Consider the following 20,876-nt stretch of genomic DNA (forward strand, 5'->3'; position numbering starts at 1 on the left):
ATATATATATATACACAAAATTTTAAAAAAATAATTAATAAAAAAATTTCAAACAATTTAATAATGGAACTAAAAATAAAATGTTTAAGTAAATTCTAAAAAAAATGTAAGAAAATAAAAGTGAATAAATTTTAAAATTGATATATGTTTTGATTTATAAGTAAAAAAAATCTTAATGTAAATAATAATATATATAGTCATAATATATATAAGTTAAAATAAGTAAGATAGAAACGCAAATTTAAAAGGAATAAAATATTTGTGCATAAAAAATTCATGATTTGAAATTAATAACATTATATTATATACATATGTACAATAAAATAATTTTAATATAAATTATATGTATACATATATGAAAGGATCATGAAATGCTATTGTATGATTTTTTTTAAATTCAAATGAATATATATATAAATGTCCAAAATAAAATATTTGTAGAATTTAAATAATAATATACAAAAACTTAAGATAATAGCATATAATAAAATAATAAAAATCATAACAAAATTAGGTTTATTATTTAAAAAAATAAAGATAATAACAATTGATAATAAACTAGTTAATTTAATAATAAAAAGACAAAACAATGGACAAATTTTGAATTAAAACAAAAATCTTAAGATAAATTTGAAAATAATGCGCAAATGACCAAAATGAGAGCCAATTAATATCAAAAGGACCAGTACAGCAATTTAACCAGCAAATCTTCTTTGGTATATGGATTAGAATCTTCAAAACGGTGCCGTTTCCACACAGATTCAATTGAAACAGAAATCAAATATAGCGTATAAATCAAAATAATAATAAAAGTTAAATTAAAACAAATCAAAACACAAAAGGATCTATGGCGCAAATAAACCATTGAAATAAAATGCGCGGATGCTCCCCTCAGGTCGAGTCACCGCGCGGGTCTAGCCTCCAAACGACACCATTTTGAAACCATTAAATCGATATCAAACGGTGACATTTATTGTTCTGCTTATAGGTTTAAAAAAACCCCTAAAACAGCAGCATTATTCATTCTAAAGCTTAAGCAAAAGAAAGAAACTCTCAACGCCGCTTAATGACCATTCGACCGATCTCCGAACCTTCGCCCAGTTCCGATTACGACGGAGTGACTGAAGATCCGGTTACAAGTAATCTCTTTGCTTTCTTCTTACTCTTTTTTTCCTTTTTAGCACATAATCAATGAATATTATAACGAAAGAGAATAACCAGAGAAAATGAAAAAATAACTTGGCAATCACCTTTTGAATATTTTTCTTTATTTCTGTATTCAATCTCTCTCTATGTAAAAGAGCCCCCATTTCAGTGTTACAATTGGCTTTTTATAGCCAAAAATAAAAAATACAGAAAAATCCCGAAAATTTTCTCTTTTCTGTTGCGTTTTCTGTCATTGTTTGTCGCTATGTGTTTGCTGCCTTTGTTGCTTTTGTTGCGTTGCAGGTACGGGTACAAAAGTCGTATGGAGGCCAGCTGGAGGCTCGTGGTGGCGCTACGTGCGTGAGGAGGCTACTGTTGTGGCGCGCACTAGGGCTGAATGCTGCTAGGGTTTGCTGCTGTGTATTCTGGTGTTGGGCCATTTGGGCTGAGTTGATTTACTGGGCTTAGAATCGAGTTTAGGTCGGGCTAGATTAATGGGTTGTTTATATTGGGCTAGGTTAATTGGGTTAGATTTTGGGTCTGTAATTTTGCATTAACCTAGACCTGGACTATATAAATGGACTTTGAACTTGGTTTTATTTATTTATTTATTTGGATTTTAATATTTGGGCTCGAGCCAGGTAAAATTTGGGTGTTACAGGAATACTTCACCATGACCAGGAGAATACCTTCATGAACAAAATAGATAAATAAAAATTTTAAATATATAATCAAAAGAGAAGACCCGAAGCAGTTCTCTAAAACCTAATCATTACAGGAAATGAAGATGGATAAAAGAGATGGAATAGAGAAATCTTGTCATTCATGTGAGTGCAAAGATAGAACATTATAGAAACTATTGAGTTAAATCAATCTTACAACTTCATCCACAAACTACGACCATGCAAAATCCATTGAAGAACCTTAGACATCACCATTTAACTTAAATAGTGTACTTGATTCTCAAAATCTCTGACCCTCTTCAACATATTTTGAATGGCTTAAACTACAAGAGTAGCATAAAATCATTTATCATATAATTCTCATAAACTTGTAGCTGAGTTTTGAAAACAACAAAAAAAACTAACAATACCCTTATGGATTTCTTATGGTGTCAACAACTTCAAACTTTCGATATTGCCAAGTTAGCACAGTGTTAAAAGGTAAATGATTCAAGTTAAGCGAAGAGGTTAAAAAAAATGAAAATTATCCACATGTGATTCCCAGCTGATACTGAAGCCGTATGTTATGGAATGGGACTAGGAGATGATATTAAAAATGTTTTTACCATCCATCCTTGCCAGTCTCGCCTTTGCATGGTAATGGAGTGAAATCTTCAGCAGCTATACAAGGATATTAGCTCTATGCAAATACAAGAAAATGATGTCTTGTTATGAAATTGGAGAAGTTAGAAAATTGATATCACCAACCTGAAGAATATTGTAAATCTGGACGTTTGAACGGACCCACTTATCGAGGTGCTGCATTGTCTAAGAAAAGAAACGAAAAGAAAAGAAATTGTTAAAATTATATAAAAATGGAAACCTTCAATGTTTCTACATGGGTATTGAATGAGTTCAGCAGAAGCAAGGGAACATTACATCCGTATTTCCAATTTAAATTCTGAACAAAAGCAAATAGAAAACAAAAGCAAACTGTTACATCCATTGGGCTATATCAGAAAAGAAAGGAAATTTACTACTTATGAGGGGAGAGGAGGGAAGATACATGACCTCAATCTGAATAGCAACTAGCTAAATGAAGTTGTAGTTATGGCGAACTTCAATGAGAGATCGGTTATGATTTTGTGTGTTGACCAATGCATATATATTTTTTGATTAACAAATATATAAAGAGGAAAAGCACGAGCATACTTAGGACCATCACTTCCTATAGCTGTCCCCAGATCTCCATTAAGCCTTAAGACAACAAGTTTGTCCAAAAGCCTCCTAGTTTCAGTTGCATCTGCTTTTAAATTCAAACACAGATTGAGATTGAGATTGAGATCAAATCAAAGAGGGGATAAAATGATATAAGTTGTTTACCATCGAGAAATGGAGGTAATATTTGATAAGGAACAATCATCTCATATTCAGTCGGTATTTCGACCTTACTCCATTCTATCTGTGGTTCTTCTTCACTTTTTATGAGATTTTCAAAATCAGAGTTTGAAGCTTACATAAGTAAATGAAAAGAAATATATAATAATACTTGAGATGGCGAGAGACAAGGTTGATGAATCCGCTTTTGTCATCTTCGGTGCGAGGGAATCAAAGATTGGTGTTATTCTTGTTTGGTTAATATAATAGTTAAGTGCAGATAAGGGAAAAGAAGTTAACTTGATTTGAGAGAGAGAAGCGATGGAAGATTTGAGGTGGTTGAGTTTTGCCATTAGGTTGCCAATGCGCTGACGGCTCCGATTTACAAGGCCAAGTCTGAAGTTGCTCTGCTCTTCACAAATGATGAAAAGAATGAACCCAAAATAGGCAATGCACATCCCATATATGTATACACTTGCAAATATTTAGTTATTATCTCTCACTAAAATACGCATATGATTGTAACAAACTTGCCTTTTTCTTTTAAAATTTGTATTTAATACATTATCAAACTGTACCATATAGTATCACTTATTAATGACTTCATTCTTTTTTATTTAATCCATACATGCCTGTAATTTTCTTTACTTTTATTCAACATTAGTCGACCACAATAAAGAGACATGTAATAATAATAGTAAGTAAAAATGACGTTGAGAAATAGAAGCATGAACTCCGTCTACTTTGACAATATGCTGAATAAAAGAGAATTCGCGTCATTCAAATGTTACGGGCTAGAATTTTAGTCTTGTAATCCAGGCGGCCTTAGATGATTTTTTAGATCAAAATTTGCTTAAGTCAACCTAACTTTCATAAAGTAAGAATCATCGCTAAAAATTCTCTAAGGCACCGATATTAAAGTGGAAACAACTCAAAACAAAAGAGCAATGAAAGAACAGAAAAGTCACAAGAAACCAAAACATGCCAAATGTTTAAGTAAGTGCTTTCAAAGTATTCTATTACTAAAGAAATAAAACAAAGAAAGACCTCTATTTATAGTTGAGTTCTCCCAAAATCAACGGTACATATTGAGTTACATTGACAGTTAAGATTAAAACCTATTTACAATTGAAATTCTTAAGGATTGGCTCAATCCTTTAATATTACAAAATAATATCCTATCAAAATACAAATCTTCTAATATTACTTTCCTTATTTACCATTGTAGCCCTAATTTTCCTTCAATGCTTCACTAGGCCATCAAGTAGATATGTTTCTCCACATATTCCACGAATCGGGTCAGTTCAAGTGGGTCAGATAAAACCCATTTAATCAATTGACCTCTATGGGATGATCTTTGTGCATTCATCACGGGCTTTGATCCGCGGCTTGTAACATAAAGTGGTGAATATGTTCTCTTCTCAGAAAAGGAATTGGGAAGGAATAAGGATTGGTTTTGTCGGAGTGATAAATATGGAGTAGTCTTATCATAGGTGGCCAACTTGGTGTGGCTCGACTTGGATTAGATTTGGGAAAAAAACTTTGCCCTTGAAGGTTTTTAATTAAATAATTTTTAAAATATTTTTATTTTAAATTTAATTATAAAATATATAAAGATTAAGGTAAACTATACAAATAGTCACCTAACTTGTAGGATTTGGTGTCTTAATTGTACTATATTTGTTTTGTATACTTGTATTTTTCAAATAAATTGGTTTAATAATGTCCTCAATGATTTTTGCACGTAAAGAAAAATAGAAGTAAATATTGACTCACTAGTATCTAATGTTTAACGAATACTATGCAGTATTGTGTGGCCAAATCATTATTGTAACACCCTATACCCAACCCGATTGTTGGGTCTAAGCACTTAGTGTTGCAATTAACTCGAGTCATTTAGTCGAAGTTCTAACTTAATTTATTTACAACTTAAACATTCACCAAAAAAAAATGTATTCAACTTTGCCACATATTTATACTCTAAAAGAAGTATGATTAGAAACAGAATTCAAAATTGAGCTACAATTAAAACTTTCTACAAGTTCTAGGGTTCTTACATTTGAATCTCAATTTTGGGCATAAGTAATTAAATTACATTGACTTAAAGTTTAAGACGTCTCTGAACACACTAGATAAATCCTGAGGTGTAGCCTCTAAGGATGCCCTACTATACACATGAAATAACTTCAACACCTAAAGCTGGAATTTGGTAGTGTCTGGCTTGGTCCATTCCATAACTACTCTGACTACCTCTAAACTTGCATCAAAGAACCACTCATAAGTTCGGTGAACTTAGTGAGATTCATTATATTTATTTTTAATGAATAAATTGTATCAACACGAAAATAAAGATTTGGGTGTGCCAAAGCAACTCCCTTAGTTACTCGTAACCTTCACAGTCTACTGGCTCATATGACGCCCCTGGCTGAATTGGGCAAATCGTTGGTAGACACACCAGGACGATTTGATATTTACTTCTTCTTGCCTCTTTATGAAACTTTCCATTTTCTCACATTCTTTTTTATTCCCTTTTTACCTTTTTTTTCTAGTTTAGCCCATTAAGGAATTGTTGGATTTGGTGACCTAAGTGTAGTATTTTCATCCAAGTACACTTGTAATTTTTCGACCAGATTGGTTAATAAAAACTATTCATGAATTACATTAATACTTTGTATATTGTCCTCGCATGGTTTTTGCGTGCAAAGCAAAATGGAAGCAAATGTTGCTTACTGGTTGTCTAATGTTTAACTAATATTAAGCGGTATTAAGTGGTCGGATCGTAATACAGAAAGACAACTTGTATTAGCAGATGAACCTAAACATGCCCTTAGTCTAATAAAAAATGAGCAAACCAATTGAAAGACTAATATGTTTTCTATCAAGTCTAATTAGGGAGATGTCTTGTCTTGCGCATCGGAGTAGATAACTCCCAGAAGATAGCGAAATAGATGTGACTGAATATACTGACAATACATCGGACAGATCCTAAGCAGAATAGATCTTGAATCCATTTATGGACCTATTCACTTGTCACATTCATAGTGTGACATACCTAAATCCTGAGTGGATGGCAAACTATGTATGCGTGACTCATACACTTTGATGTAAGTAAAAGCCTTAGTTCAAATAAATAAGGAACTGAAAGCTGGTGCATCGGGTGTACGACTTCTGCAGTATGTAGCGTCATTCACAACAGTGAAATTCATATCCCGAGACATGGGTAAATGATATCTCTCACTGGCATTACATGGTTGATGAAAAGTAATTACGGCCACAGGTCGTTTGTCTGTGCGAGAATGACTTGATTAATATTTGATAGTAATTGACTTTTCATGAAGGAAGATGTAATGATTGCCATGAGATAAAATAGGATTATATTGGGAGAGCGGATATTATCCCAAAGAGATCAAGGATATCTTATGAGGGTAACACACTTATAACAAGGTCATTGGACAAGTACTAAGTAGTTGCTTTAGTTGCTTTCATAATGGCATGTCGTTAGAGAGAGTCCAATCACGATACTATCTTGGAATGACTTCGTGAATAAATGCGTTTATAATTAATAGGCAAAAAGTTGGAACTTAATTATAAATCATTTGATCCCTAATTACACATATCCAATCGGTCCCTCCGCTAGCTCGTTGAAACTAGAAATGAATTGTGTGTTTGAATAGAAATGAACGGAATGAATAGGAAAAGAGAAATGAAAAAATTCAGGGATGACCATGGTTTTTTCTGAAATGAAGAAAATGGAATCATTTGGAAATGAATGGATGCTTCCAAAATGGAAATGAAAATGGAAATGATTCATTTGCAATTCTATATGGATTACTTAAAAATTATCGGAATAATGAGTTTATGTTTTTGAGCTATTTTAAATCCTGAAAATGAAAACAAATCATTCAGTCATGTGAACATGTTGAGTTGTGAAATATTAAACATATTTTCTTGATATTTTACTAGGGTAAAATCGTCAAAATTTTACTAGGGGTAAAATAGGGATGAGAATATTGTTTAATATAAAATATTAAAGTTTATTTTGGGAAATAGAAAATTCGAATCAGGTTGGATCACATTACAGAGTACTAGGTCAAAAGGCTCAAGAAATACTTGTAATTGGACCCTGTGCGAGAGAAATGCCCAAAATCCCTCATATAACATGAAGGGGTGGCACCCCTGGTAGGAATATTAGGGTGTGTCGTCCACCCCACACCTACTCTAAGTAGGAAGTTGTTTTTCTATTTGAAACAAACCACTACAACTCAACAATGGTTCTACCTTCTCTTCTTATAAATAGATGACATTGGTAGGACATAATACATAATTTTGAGAGATTGTTACTCTGCCAAAAAATAGAGAGAACTTATTCTCAACTATTAAATATATTTTTCCAGAATAACAATTCTACCGATTTCTCTTAAAGAAGAGAGAATTTTTGTTTTCACCCTGAATAAAATAGAAATTTTTTTTCTAGTTCTATGTTTCGATCCCACACTCGAAGTAGTTTGTGGTACGAGATTAGAGGAGAAGATAATTTGGTTGAAAGTCGGGAATAACAAATATCCGCTAAGTCGAAAACACAGGTATGATTTTGGTTAGCATTTATTGCTATAAATATCACAAATCAAGTCAGTTTTCAAATTTTTAATTTTCTACTGTGCAAGAAAACCGTTTTCAAACTAAATTTTTTTCTAGTAATTGGTTTCAAGATCCAGTTTGTACTATGTTTATAGTGTAAACCAAGACCGAATTTCTCTTTTCATCTTGTGCAATTGATATTTGATAAGATGTGACATTCTTGTAATTATTCGCATGTTTAAGGAATATATGGGAATGAATGTGGTATTATATATTTGTTATATAATTGTTATTTTTTGCCAAGGTTGTGGTTCTTAGGAAATAGATTGTGGACTATCATCTTCATGTAGGATTATTTTTTTATATAGAATTCTTGTGAGCCAGAGCTGGAAACAGACATAGGACTTAAATGTAATTTTTCTCAAAAAGAGTCCATGACGAGGTAAAGATGGAGCAATGGTGGTTGAAGACACAATAAATGTATTGTGGTGGAAAGCTATGTAATTTTTGGTTTTTCATTTATTTTCTAGAAATAGAACCATGGAAGCCTTGGCTAGCAATTTTATTTTAATTACTGATATCCTTTTATATTTGTTTAGTATTTGTTAAAGATATAATTGTGATATATATGTATGAGATGATTCACAATTCATCGATTAAAGATAAGAAATGTGATAATGAGAAAATACATGTGTTGTATTGTTCCATTCACTTATTTGGGTTATTCGATTGCTGTGAAAACTGTGGTAATGAGAAAGTGTATGTCTAGGATTTGCTTTGGCAAGGAAATACTTGATTTTTAAGTAGTCAAATATGACTCACCTTCCTTTCTTGGGACACTACTTGGTGCATGGTTTATACTCACTTTTTAGAGTTTTTCCCTTAAAAGAAAAATCGTGGAGAGTCAAAATTGTTGATTTTGTGAATAAATAAATGTGAATATTATAAAATTGAAATAGCATGTCACGCATATATGAGATTAGAATGCCATATAGTTTAGGAAAGAATTCCACATATACTTGTCATGCATATATTAATCATTCATGGTTAAAAACCTTACATGTTTTTAAAATATTGAGTGGGGGAAAGTCCCTAAACAAGACCTATGACCTCCATCAATGATCTCTTGTGATGGCATGGCAAGTGCACTACCCCATAGTAGGATTGCTATGTGGATTTCACTGAGGCGATTTCCTAAAAGAAAGAATAATTCTATTGTGGTCAAATGATAATTGGACCGACCCTTGTGGTAAGCATTATCATGCGATAGGTCAAGAAATTCTATCTTCAAAACAGGACAACTAGTCAAAGCATGCTACTCGGTAAGATTGTCCCACAATGACTTATTTGTGGTGCATGATGCGATAGGTGTTGTGTTGATGGTTATACACTCAAGATTTTCTACTTAAGTAACTTCCTACGGAGCTCTACTTAAGTTAGAATGATGGCCAAACGTCACACGATTATTAGTACGTGTGAATGCCTAAGGAATTAGGTTTATGTACTAATTGGATAGAAATCCATATTCTTACTAGTTGGTCGGGATCACCCTACAGTTGCTTGATTCAATGGGTGTGAGAATTATCGTTGCAACAAATTACAATTTTTTCCAAGGTTTAATGTAAGACGCATGCATCATCTTAATACATATTATAGTGTTGCAAAAAATTTTCAAACATTTGCTTATACCAAGATATTAAAAAATGCATATTTTATTTTCAATTTGAAATTGGTACCTACTCCCTTATTGAACATACTCACTAAAAATAAACTGAACAGAAATAACTATAAAAAATGGAAAATGAACCTAATAATTGTCCTGAGCTGTGAGAAACTTAAAACAGTTCTTGATACTAAGTGCCCTCCAGCCACTCAAGTTAAGGCTAGAAAACGCTTAGAAGAGTTTGATGAGATAACTTGTTGCTATATGCTGGCAAGATGACTAGCATTTTGTATAAACAGCTGGAGAGCTATAAGACTGCTAAAGTGATTCTAGATAAGCTAGAAGATATGTTCGGAGGCCAAGCTTTCTTGGCTCGACAATCTTTCATAACTAGCTTGATGAATGCCCAGCAAAAGCCCAGCATTCCAGTCAAACACCATATGATCACTCTTATAGGATACTTTACTTAGGCTGCAAACAATGAGGCCAATTTGGGCCAAAACACTCAAATTGAGATGGCGTTCAACAGCTTATCCAAGTGTTTTGTTGGCTTTCAAGCCACATATAACCTTGGAAAAAAATCTAACGCTTACACAACTCATGAAGGAGTTACAATCTTATTAGTTGATGTTGAATGGCGGTCTGCCTGATACGATCACGCCCGAGAACGCCCTTGGTTCAGCTCACAAAGCAAGGCTTGCCATCTTTGTAAGCTCGAACCTGCTCAATGAAGCTCAATTCGGCTTGATGATAGCTTATTGAGCTAGATTCTATTTTTTTATTTAATTTAATTTCATGCATTTTAGGTTGCTGGAATAAAACATTAATTAAGATTAGTTATTTTAGTTATTATGGTTTAAGTCTTTAGTTTGTGTCATAAATTAAGTAAAGTTTAAATATGCATTAATCTGAACATCTTTAATGTGTCTTGAGTTTATTAATTGTGTTTTATTTAGTACAACAAATTAATATGTCTTAAGTCTATTAAATATGTTCTAATTAGTGCAGCTTTTTAATGTGTCTCCAGCTAATATTTAAATGGAGGTTATAAATGTGTCGTAGTTAATGTTGTGTCTAGGACAAATTTATTTCATGTTGCTATGTCCAGCCGAATTTAATGCTACTGATTAAATGTGTCTCAAAGCTACTTTAATTAACGAATTTAATGTGCAGATGCATGCTTGGACGACATTAATGGTGCTGAAGACTTCTCCTATTTCCAAGCATGGGACGACATTAAAGTGGCTGTTGCATTCTTCTCCCCATGCAAGGGACGGAATTAAAGGAGCTGTTGATTTAGTTTTTCCCAAACACCTTTTTCGTGCACAGCAAAGGACACATGAATGTGGACTTGCATTCAAGATGAAGGCCGCTGATTGCTATTCTCCAAGCACCTTTTTCATGGAGAGCAATGGCCTTATGCCTTGTACACTAAACCATTTAGCTTGCAATTAAGTTCACACCAATTAGTGTTGTCATCAATCCGAGAACTAGATTCAAGGAGCAAGAAACCGAAGCAACCCTTTTCGTTTGAGCTCACCTAGGAGCCTTTTCGTGGAGACAAAAGAACATGACTATTCACATTAAATTCGATAGCCCCTTTTTCCTTTTCCCAAGCAACCCTTTGTGCATACATTAATGTGCAGCCACCACCTGATATGAGTCACAAAGGCCCAACCCAAGCCCAAGAACGTGATGGGCTCAAATTACCACAAGGCCCAATAACGAGATCAAAGGCCCGACAAATGTGTTCCAAACTAAATGGGACCATTCAAGAGTTTGTTAGCAAGACCTTAGATGCATACATGAAAGAACAAGAAAATCAAGATTCACTTTCTTGTTTTCAAAAAAATCAAGAAACCGAATCTTGGTCCAATTTTGCTGTTTGGAGCGATTTCAAGAATCAAGAAAATCAAGATTTCAAATCTTGGAAATCTTGGTCCAAGAAATCGAATCTTGTAGCCAAAACGCATTGGATCTCCGTTACGAGCATCAACGACCCAATTTCGGTAAAAGATGGATCACAAGTCCAAATTCTTGAAGGCGAGGCCCAATAAGCAAATTCCCAGCCCAATCAAGAAATCCATACATACTTAGTTGAAAATCAGGCCAAAATGTCAAAGGGCCCAATTTGTAAACATTTTATTTGTTAATTTAATTTTCAGGCTCTAGAGATATTACATGTTAAATTCGGCCCAAAACAGCCCATTTAAGTGTTAGGCCGAAATTCTTTTATTATTTTTATTATTTAGGGTTAATTTTTAAGTTTTCTAATAAGGTTAGGATTAGTTTGAGGCCTATATAAGTGATGGCCAGCCACCCCCTTGTATTAATTACTCAATACATTAAAATTTCAATTTTGTTAAAGTGCAAAATTTTCTTTGGGGTTTTCTCCAAGAATTCTCTCTTGAGCTTTCTTTAGAAGTTGTTTTAACAATCTTGTGATTGTGGGAGCCATCTTCAACCTTCTTCTTGCCATTGATATTCTTTGGAGGGGAGATTAGAGCCGTTTGAAGGGATTTGTGAAGTCTTTCTGGATTTCAAGGATCTTTAGAATTTATCTTTTATTTCTTGCTGTTTCGATTTCTTTATTTATTTTCTCTTGTGTCAATTCTTTATCTCATTTCTTTGTTGTTATTCTTGTGTTTTTCCAGCCATATTCCAACTCAAAGAATCGATTAATTCTTCCTTCGTTGGCAGCAAGAAGTCGTCCTCAAAAATCCCCTAATTCTAGGGTTTGGCCGATTGGGTTATAATCTGTTTGGGGGTCAATCGGTTGCTGGAATTTGGAAATATCATCTTGGGTGTTCAATTAGACCGAATCGTATCCTTTATTCACTTCTTGAATCGTTCAATTCCATTGTTCTCTTTCTTTGTTTCTTGCTGCTCCTTTAATTAAATTTGGGAATTTTAAATTCAAATCTGATTCGGTTTAATCATAATCTTTGTTTTTGTTTTCAGATCTGTTCGTCTAGGACCTTTTGTAGGAGTTTCTCGTGACTTGGCAACTTGATCTTGGTCCGCGCGCAACCCTCTATCACCACCACTACTTCAAGTGCATGGATAGGAGCTTGAACAACTTTCTTCCTAACTAAGGATGAATGAACGGATTTAAAAAGCTAATATTGGCTGTTCGGCTGAAGTGAAGAGTTTAAAGCATTTTATTCATCATTCTAGAACAATATTAATGACTGATTTGTGGCCATTTGTTTTACCTTAGTTTGTCTATAAATACTTTGGTTATAAGCTTTGTAAAGGTTAGACAATTTGTTACTCACTCTTTATGAATTATACAGCAATTGAGAGTTTATTCTCATGGCGTCAATCTGATTCATTTGAACTTATCACTCAATCTCAGGTGTGGCGTTCACTTTGATACCTATGGTTCCTATTTCCCTATAGATAATGGGTCAAGGTTCTATCATTTACTTCGCTCTTAAGTGTCAATATAAGATTCGAGTCAATACTCATCTATAGTATTGGTTCTTTCTTCGACCTTGAGCCTTTCTTTTCCATCCAAATTTATCAACTTAAAAATAACCTTATTTATTTATTTAGCCAAAACTATAAACATATAATATCTAACATACTCCAAACTCTTTGTTTAAAGCCCATGCTTAGCCGATTTCAACCCCAACTCCTAGAAGAATGATACTTCTCCATTTTACGATCGGGCACATCAACGACTCGATTCACCTACCGAGTCGGGATCGCATCACTGCCGGTCTGAAGAGCAGAAGCAAACATAGCTATCACTTCTTCCTTATAAGGGAAAAGGAAACGGAAAGCACACTAAGAGAGGAAAAACTAAGGTTTTTGGGCAACCACAGGTGAAAAGGAAGAGAACTAGGAAGCCTAAAGACTTATCTAAGTCTAAATGCTTCTTCTATAGTAAGAAAGGACACTTTTAGGCAAACTGTAGAGAATGGAAGGAATACTTATGTAACATCCCATACCCGATTTGATCGCTAGACTCGAGCTATAAGGTGCTACAAGCAAATATGAAACATTTGATTACATTTCATAGTCCAAATATCAATTCAATATCACTTTGTTCATATAGTATCAAGTGCAACATGCAATTCAATCAATTTTGGTTTTATATCAAGCTTACGAAAACTTAAAACCAACTCGATATCAATCAAGGATCAAATCTAGACAAGAAAAAAAAAGATAAGAAAAATTTACAAACAAGGGGTCACATGGTCGTGTCCCCTGACCGTATGAAAGACTAAGGCCGTGTGGGTCAATAGTGCAAATACTCAAAAGATGTCACACAATCGTGTGCCAAACCGTGTATCAGGTCGAGTCCACCTATAGATATCTTCCAAAACAAGCTTTCTAACCCTAAATCACTTATACCAAAAGCATAATTTTATACCAAGTTTCAACCAATTCAAAACCATTAATATACCAAAAATATCACTTATAACAATCAAGCTAAGTGTCTAACCAATGTGTCACATTTGGCACCTCAATCCAACAATTTAAGTCCAAACATAAAATTATATTCAATCAAATCTAATATGCCATCCAAAGCACCTCAAAAAAATTAATATAACATCTATCATTTGACCATTTTAAGCACCTTATAATAATGCTTCCATTCAACCATCCAAGCATACACAAACCTTACCAAATCCATTCAAACTTAGCATACACATACCATTCATTTACTAGCATGATTATAACATATTACCTTATCACCACATAAGCATTATACAATACATACCTATGCCATCAATAAGAATTATCTAACACCAAGATCATTACCAACTAATAATTATATACATATTAACATAACATTCAAAATGTTAAATTCATCTAACACATTACATATTCAACCACAAAACTCTCCTAGGTACATGCTATGACCAAACCAAAATTATCACCAACTCTTGAGTTCATGATTTCCACTGGATGCTGAATTTGATGTATAGGATCACTTACTTAATCTAACTTCTGCACGGAAACAACTGAACATTGAGTAACCATACAAAGGCATCATTATAAACAATATCAATATGAGAAGATTTTAGGAGAACTTTCAAGGTTTTATTAAAACATAACATTATACCATATGTATTAATCATATCGTAATGACATAAAATACCCCAATTCATACCTATCTTTCGAAGTGAAGAATTTATTCCTGATGCTCATCGATACGACATGCACCCAGTGCCTCATCAGACAAATCAAAGTAATCCAATTGCGCCCAACACTCATCAATTTAAATGGAACTCAGTGCCTCATCAGGTAAACTAAAGCATTAATTGTACATTTAACTAAGTAACAAAATTTTTTTTATAGAATTTTCAATTATATCCCAACAACCAAAATTCATAACTCAATTCAACAAGTTATCTCATAACATAAAATTTTTCAATCCAATACAAGGTAAATTCTATACTTACATCAAATACACTATTTTCGATCCTATACAATTTACTCATTCATCATGAGAATCAACATTTCACAAAACTTGATTCCATCAATTATTTTCAACTTACTTTTACCATTGATCATACTAAGCAATAAAAGAACATAGAAATTTGAATGACTTAATTTATGAAGTAACAAACCATAAACTTCAAATTATGCATATACATTTAACTATGTATATCATTATATACGTATCTATTTCATAATCAAGTTCAACATCCACTAACTTCCATTCAATTCCATAGTAATTACTTTATATCATTAATCAATTGCTACCTAATTAATATTTATTTCACATATAGATATTTCATATTTTTTGATTTAATCCTTTTGATGTCAAAGACATTATATAATAACAAATCAACTATAAAACAAAACAATATAACACAAATATATCATCAATAAATAAAGTCTCATATGAACTTACCAAGAACAAACAACAAGGATAGGAATGTCAATGACTACTCTGAAATTTTTACCATTTCCCCGATTTTCTTCAGTTTGGTCTAATTTCGATCAATCGGAGCTCAAAGCTTGAACATCGGAAGCCTTCATCTTCTTCCTTGGGTTTGGTTTTGAGAAAGATAATATGGAGAAAAATGATGTTTTTTCCTTTCTTTTACTTTAAATTTTATGTTATAACATATTTTCATTACTTTTAATTATAATATAATATATTTTTAACATATAATTCATCCAAAACTATGCACTTACCGTCTAATAACTTTAAAAGTTGGCTTATTACCATTTAAAGCCTTAATTATACTATTTGGCTTTTTATCTAATAAAATTAATAATAGTCAAATTTCACCACTTTTATAATTTAGTTCTTATTCCTTAATTAACCATTAATTTGACTAAATTACCTATCCAAAATTCAATTAACTTATAAAATGACTCTGTAAAATATTTAATAATAATACTTAAGAGCTTAGTTTGTGAAAACAAGGTTTCAATACCTCATTTCCCAAAACCATTTACTTTCGGTACGTACCACTCATACCTTGACTAACTAACCAATTAATAAAATATATCCAGTCAAAATTCACAATAACACTATATCTATCTCGTAAATATTATTAAATAATATTTACGAACTCGACAATCACAAAACAAGGTTCCAAAATCACCATTTTCGACACCACTGGAAACCTGGTCGTTACAACCTAGCCACCAAAGGCAAAGATATGAAACTCTTTGTCGTAGAAGCATGTTTAGTAAAGGATCCGATAGATTAATAGGTCATTGATTCGGGGATCACTAATCATGTTTATGCTTCTTAACAGGGGTTCGAGGAGACAAAAGATCTTAGAGAAGAATCTATCATTGCGGACAAGAAATGAGACCACTGTAGCAACTGAAGTTGTGGGAGATGTACATATTTACTTTGGTAACTTTAGGAAGATTATTTTGAAAGATGTTTTTTATGTACCAAAATAAATCGATGGATAGATGGATAAGTATCCAATTGAACCATTTGAGGTATAAACCCCAATAAACTCAATTAATGACTCTAATCAACACCCTAAGAAATAATCCTTGAAAAATTGAATGATGAAAAAAATGAATTCTCACGACTCCTTGAAGAAAATTGAGAAGAAAACTGCTTCTAAAAATCACAAGAAAGCAATCTTGCACAAAAAAACTAACTACCGGAGTTGAAATTTTATTAATGAAAAATAATTGTGTATCTAATGAACAATGAATAGGCTTTTATATAAGTTAGCTAAGTACATTCAAATAAAATTCTCAAGTATACTGAAATTCTAATTAATCTAAATAAGTAGTTTTAAACTAACATTTCTTGTTGACTAAAAAACATAAAACTCCTAAATAACTTAAAATACTTAAAACATATATCCAAAATTCGAAAAAAATAAATAATAAAACCTAATAAATACAATATTGGACTCATGTATAATAAAAATTAAGCCTAAAAATTGAACTCAATATAATTTAAATTCAAATTAAAAGCTTGAAAATCATAATTTCCATGATAATCCTGTCTGGAACTTCTGCTTGTGTAGTCTTTACTAAAATGATCATAACTTGGGCTCACAAACTCAAAATCGAGTGATTCAAAGTGCATTTCGAAGATAAGAGATAGATATTCGAAAGCTATGAAGACCATCTCAACCTAAAAATGTCTAGATCCCATCTAAAAAGTCATCACAAGTTGATTGATTTTCCAAACTTGAAAATTGGTAGCTTCAGTGAATGAAATTTAATAAATTTTACCCCATCCATACATGTACCATCCCCTTTTTCTTCAAAAATATTTGTCCTCGAATCTTGTTCTTGGCTGAATAAGAAAGAATTTTTATCATAGGTGGAATGGGTTAATCAAGCTCCTCTCAAAGGATCAACAAATTTCTAAAAGAATTAAACAAGACCACTAGACAAATTCCAACTAAGGTTAGTGAAAACATAATCATTCCTCTCTTTTGGATATGTTCTCTCTTTCTTTGCCACTTTTTCAATTTGAATTGAACTCTCTAATTTTACCTTGTAAGAATTTTCGCTCACCAAAGTTGGACCACTAAATTGACTTTTATTGCTCAATGTCTCTTTCTCTTAGTCTTTTTACTTGAATCAGATCAATTCCCTTTAACCCTTCACAAAATTTTGAACACTGAATTCATCAAAATACACAACTATTTAGGAGGACAAAAAAGGTCTAATCGTCCAAATCCATAAGCTCTAGGAAAAACTTCTCACTATCAACTTTTTCTGGTTCACAAAGTACAATATCATCATCATTACAGTTCTCACTATTACTGTCAACTTCTTTGACATCAACTTTGGAACAAGGTGCAATGTTAGATCTCAATTCAACAATAGGCACAAAATCATTTACTGTCTTCACAAATGGTGTCACTCGAAGTTTCTTTCTCATTCATATCATCATCGTCAATGGTAGCATTAAAAGAAGAGTCCTCAATAGGCTCAGTGTCATACGTATGCTCTTCTTCTCAACTTTCATCACTAGATGGATAGCGAATTGAACATTGGGAACCATAATTATCTTTTGACCCACACCAATGACATTTCACAACATGTGAAAGATAAATCTTACTCTCCTTTGCTTGTAGGCATTTAGAGTCTTGGTGATCCCTCTAATCACCAAACATTTTTTTGTGCTCCTCAAAAGGTCGTTTAAGTGTGTGTATCTTGCAATGACCTTTGTTCAAATGTCTTTCCTAACAAATCCATGAACAATAGAATATTTTTGGGCATTGGAAACAACATGTTCATGCAGATTTTTTTACAAATATGATATTTATACTTTGCCCAAGGTTTATCATTCTCCTTTTTCCATACTATGTGTGCACACCATTTTAAGAATTTGAAAGTAAAAGTACTCAAACATAAATTTGATCAAATAAAATCAAGCCTCACCGTTATGCACTCACCATAAAAATAAACAACTCGAGGCAAAAGAAAAAGTTACGATTTTCTCACTTATAACTTTTAAAGAGTAATCAAATGCAAAAATATTCGAAAATATGTGTGATCACTCTCTAACAAAGCTGACCTAATGCTCTAAAAAGAAAAAGAAAACTTTGACCCCAAGGGAAGTAAGTTGCGTAAAGAAAGGAGAGGCAACTTTTTTTGTACCTATTAACACAAGAAGCGAAAATGTGTTAGAATGCATAATAGAATAAAGAAAAGCTAAAAACAAAAGAAAACCTATGGCTAGAATCAAAGAAAATAAACTACCCAGCAAAAACTCGAAACAATGGAAAATAACTTGAATTTTTCGTTTAAGGTGTTTCTGATGTGCTAAAATCACAAAAATTAAACTAGAGCCTCTTTATATGATAAATATAAGATCTGGAAATTTTGGGCACGAAATTCAACACAAAAATGTTTTTCTTTTTTTTTTTATTTTTTTACTTTTCTTTATTTTTTAAATTTTTTGTGGGAAATATTTTTTTCATTTAATAAAGTTGCAAGAAATAGTAAACAAAATTTCAAATCGATTTGAATTCGTTTACCCACTGAAATCAATATTTTTTTAAAAAAAAATAGGGTAAAGACAATTTTTAGAGGCTGTTCAAGCAAAATCGGCAAAAAACACAGTATTTAGCATAATGAAACAACTCAAAAACACTCAAATTTGATCGATAAGAAATTCAAGTTGTTTTCTTTTTTTAGTTATTATGTTGAATATTTATCCTTTATTTTTAATTTTCTTTGTTTTTCTTATTTTTCTAAATCTGTTTGTTTTTTTTCTTTTCAAGTGCGATCCAAATATTTCTTTCTCGAGTCGAACAACTTGAATACAATCTTCTTCTGCTTTCTCTTTTATCAACTTACTAAGCTCCTATAAAGCTTAACATGTTTTCAAATATGTAGATTTCAGAAAGTGTTTGTGTAAAAAGAGGTCGAGCATGGTTTGTCAAATCACAACTCATCAATAAGGTAAGAATTGAGAATTATGGATTTTTTGTCTTTTGAATTAGTGTGGCATGTACCTAGGTATCCGATAAGTAGGAAAGTGATAGTTAGGGCATTGGCACAAAGTTGAGTTTTGTTTAAATGGAGATGTTTTGAACCTTTGTGGCACATTAGATGGAGATTGAATATGGATGATGTAAAAGTTGAACGTCGACAATGACAATATAAAACGATTGCAAAGAAAAAAGAAAGAAAAATAAGAACACACAAATTTTACATGGAAATCCTTTCGGGAAAAAAATCACGGGCAGAGGAGAAGAAAATTCACTAATGTCGAATTTGAATGATACAAGAGAAGTTTAGATTGCATCTATTTATAGGTTGAAAAACCTTATTATAATCAATGTCAAATAGAAGCAATGTAGTGAGGTTGAAACACCTTATTCTAATCAATATCAAATAGAATAAGTGTACTTCTATACGAATTCCACTTGTACAGCTTGTACTGTATTGTGGGGGCACACCCCTGGTTGCGACCCCAGTCCAGTTTTATACTTAATAGGGATCTGCAGCGGTTGCGGCCCTTGACCTTTGCCCCCACAGATCCCCCTATTTTGCCATTATTTTTTTTAACAAGAACTTGGGTCATGCAACTCTAATAGATGAATTGCATGACAGTTTACAAAGATAATTAGGAGTATTTTAAGGTCAAAGAATGATTGAGAATGATTGGCATTAATTGGAGTAAGTTATGACATTTTTTGAGGTGTTTTTAAGCTTGATTTTAGCTTCCATACACCCAAATTTTGATACTTAGAGGACTTGTATCGATAAAGCTCAAACAAAATGTAAAAATGAATAGTATCAAGGTCAAGGTATCGATAAATTGGGGCATGCATCGATACCTCTACCTTATTTTCTTAATTTATGTTGTTTTTTACATCGAGGGGTCCCTGAATGATCTCTGATTGCAATCGGATTACATATTAAGTTTAGAAATTATTGAAGAAGCCTTAAATAGCTTCAAATAAGTCTAAAAGATGAGTGGAACATGAGTGATGTGTTTGGTATGGAAATGTAGCATTTCTTACTTGGTAAGGGGGTGTTACAATCGTCGTTAATGGTAGAAGTGGTTGCGAAGGACCAATGCTCAAAAGATTTTGGCATTATCCAATGGTAACTGATTAGTAAAACAAACTGGTGGTATCTTAGAGAAAACACACCGATGAGTTGAAGTTGACATTTTTAACGGATTAGTTGTCCCAGAACTTGTTGTCATTAGATAGGATTTGGGCTAAAACTTGCTACCGAATAACAAGGATCGTAAGTGGTTGGACTGGATCCAAATATATACGTGGTCAAAGCTAAAATTAAGTTAAATTTTAACATATGTAATAAAGCTTTAAGTTGCCCCTTAATTGCCCAAATCTAGTCTTATCTAGTCTTTTAGCTAATGCAATGTTTCTTATTTGTTAGAAATGTTGACAAGTCACACTATGCATAGCTTTTGAGTAGGGTAAAAGCTAGAGATGATTCCTCTACGTGCCACGTGACATTGTTCTTGTTAGCATTTAAGTTTTGTACTTTATAAAGCCTAAGCTCGT

At 32.6% G+C, this 20,876-nt stretch overlaps 1 long non-coding RNA gene across 1 annotated transcript; it reads left to right on the forward strand.

Annotated features, from left to right (window-relative positions):
- Positions 1 to 672: 672 nt before the first annotated feature.
- Positions 673 to 1,769, forward strand: LOC121219074 (uncharacterized). Its single transcript, XR_005915668.1, has 2 exons — positions 673 to 1,139; positions 1,450 to 1,769. It is a non-coding gene; the product is annotated as an uncharacterized lncRNA (long non-coding RNA).
- Positions 1,770 to 20,876: the final 19,107 nt, after the last annotated feature.

This window comes from Gossypium hirsutum, chromosome D07 (assembly GCF_007990345.1).
Source record: "Gossypium hirsutum isolate 1008001.06 chromosome D07, Gossypium_hirsutum_v2.1, whole genome shotgun sequence".
Taxonomy (NCBI): Eukaryota; Viridiplantae; Streptophyta; class Magnoliopsida; order Malvales; family Malvaceae; genus Gossypium; species Gossypium hirsutum.